At 47.8% G+C, this 2,815-nt stretch overlaps 1 long non-coding RNA gene across 1 annotated transcript in view; it reads left to right on the forward strand.

The window, feature by feature from the left end:
* Positions 1-2,815, forward strand: part of LOC115072062 — a 12,564-nt gene that overhangs the window by 748 nt on the left and 9,001 nt on the right. The window lies entirely within an intron of this gene.

The raw sequence follows: 2,815 nt of genomic DNA on the forward strand, positions 1-2,815 counted from the left end.
AGCAGAGCCGGGAGTGGTGGCACATGCCTTTAATCCCAGCACTTGAGAGGCAGAGGCAGGCAGATCTCTGTGAGACTAAGGCTATTCTGGTCTACATAGTGAGTTCCAGGCCAGCTAGGGCTACAGGAATCATATATCAAAACAAACACAAGAAAGGAAGGGGGAGGGGGCGCTGGAGAGATGGCTAGGCAGTTAAGAGCTCTGGCTGCTCCTGCAGAGGACCCGGGTTGGTTCCCAGCAATCACGTGGAAGCTCACAACCACGTATAAGTCCAGTTTCAGGGATTCCACCGCCATCTTCCCGCTTCTTCGGGCTTCGCACTCATGGGTGCACTTCCATACATGCAGGCAAAATGCTTACACACACACACAATAATTAAGTCGAAAGAAAAAAACACTCCCAAGAATGGAAGAAGGCTGGTGAGCTGAGTGAAAAGCCCAAAGAGCGTAGCGCAGGGCCAGAAGGAGCATGACTTTATAGGACTTCTACATAGCGCCGGCTTCTTCAGGGTTTATACAGCTGGGACTTTCCTTGAACATGCTCTTTTTGTGGTATGAAGCCAAGGCGAGGAAGAGCTTCCAGTCTTTCTCTGCAAACTGGCCTGAGCATGCTCCGTTTGGTGTGGGAGGCCCGAGTTGGGAAGGGATACCTGGCTTTTTTTCCTCCCTTACAGGTTTCTTTTATATGTTAATGTCGATGTAGCTTTCTTCAGTCTATTCTGCCACCCTGGGGCATGCCTTCTTTCAGGATTCTGCTTACTAGTCACCTCTTCCAAGAAACCTTCCTTGACTACCTAACCCAGCCCTCCATTACCTGTGCCTCAGTCTAAGCCTGGCTCTTGCACAGCACTGACGTAGTTGTTTCCTTTCACATTTTTGATTCCGTGTACCTCATTCTGAGGAACCATCTCTTTGGACCTCCAGTACCTGGCTCAGTGCCTGGAAGGTGTGTGTATGGGGGGGAGCGACTCTTTACTTTAAAGCCGTTGGCATTTCACAACCCTTGCTCAGAAAGTGCAGGGACACGCGTGACCAAATGAATTTATCCTCCATCTATCCACAGACTAGAGTGGTCCTGGTCCCTACGACTGTTCTGAACTCCTCAAAACAGTCCTTTATTCATAACATTTTCATTTTGTGTTATTTTTGTACAAGAGGACGGGCTGACCTCCGATAGACCGGCTTCACAAAGCAGTAGGCTGCACCCCCGTTCGGAGCTGAGCTGATTTGCATTTAAAACCAAAGGCTGAAAAGAATTCCTTTTGCCAAAGAGGAATTTCAAGCATCTGCGGCTGGGCAGGGAAATGGGAAAAAAATTGTTGTTGTTTAAAGGACTAGAGAACGTTTTTTTTGTTTTTAGGGTTTTTTTTTTGGGGGGGGGGGAGCAACGACCAAATCATCCCACAAGAAGCAGGCAATTTTATTTTGATCCTAACTGGAAGACAGTCGTCAGCCTGAAGACTTGGGCAAAGGGGCTGGAAATTGGAAAGACAATGAGAGCGAAGGCGCTGGGGTAACGAGAGCCGCTTCCATCTTCCGGCTCCGGCGGAGTCTCCGCCTCCTCCCTCCAAAGATGAGAAACGAGTTTCGGCCAGCAGAACCCGGGATCCGGTCCAAGCAGCTTGCTGTCAGCAGCATCAGCCGGCAGGGCCGCAGAATCCTCCCACCCTTTGCTTTTGGAGGGGAATATTAGCTAAGAAAATGTTCCGGGTTCCTGTGCTGTAACCCGCTCACTGCAGACATGCCGCTTTTCTCCAGTAATTACCTCCTACGCCTGGGGAAATCTCAGTCTCGCTCCCTCTCTTTTCAATACCGCATCCAATCCAGGAGACTAGTGTCTCCCAAGACAAAGAGGCATCTTTTCCGACTGCAATATCGCTTTTCTTTCGTTCCCACCATTCCTCCAGTGAAAGGGGAGTGATCTCGAATTTCACCATTTCTGAAGTCAAACAAAAGCTGATCTTTTGCCACCCTTGAAAAGCTGTTACTAAGTCGATGGGCAACTAATGATCGAGGAAAGGTGCTGCAGAAACGTCCTCACCACCCTTTAGTAACCTGACTGCTAGGCAAGAAAGAAGCTGTTGTGAAGAGACCCTTGGGTCCATCCCTTGGGCTCTCTCACAATGAACCCCAAGAAATTGGTATTTCCCCAGGAATCTGATGCGGATAAAGGAAGAGGCCTAGAGGCATCCAGAAGAACTGGATGAAAAAGAGAAGGATTTATGTTTTGTTTGATGACCTTGAGGGAGGTCTTCACAGGAGCAACAACTTGACTGCTTAGTTGAGCTATTTAAACCTTACTGTTCTGTCAAGGTGGGGTGTCACTGCATCTCTTTGACCCTCTGGTCAAAGGTCATTTGGCCACACAGAATAAATCTCCTTTTTCTGCTTTTCACTATTGTTTAATTGGCCTGTTGAGGGTGGCTGAACCTGGCTTGTTGACATGTTGCTAGGGTTAGTTTCAAGAAGCCTCCCCACCTCTACTGAGAAAGTGTTAGAGTAGCAAATAGCTCAATAAATTTAACTTAGAAAGACTGTAAAATCTCTAGTCTATCTGTTGGAATACCCATCTTCCAGTTTCACTGGTCAATTATCTGGTCATAGATCCACCCCTAGTGAAACAGAAAGAGGGTCCCCTAGAGGGTTCTTAGTCTCATTCATAAAAGAATTTAAGAACGGACCCAAATGGAAGTGAAAAAAACCTAGGCGCCATGAGGCCACCTGATAGGAATGCCTGACAAGAAGTCAAGCATTGAGAAACTAGCTTATCAGAAAAACAGGACGTAGTGGTCAAGCCATCTGCATCTGGCAATCCC

Source organism: Nannospalax galili, unplaced genomic scaffold, assembly GCF_000622305.1.
Source record: "Nannospalax galili isolate Female #2095 unplaced genomic scaffold, S.galili_v1.0 scaffold270, whole genome shotgun sequence".
Classification (NCBI taxonomy): Eukaryota; Metazoa; Chordata; class Mammalia; order Rodentia; family Spalacidae; genus Nannospalax; species Nannospalax galili.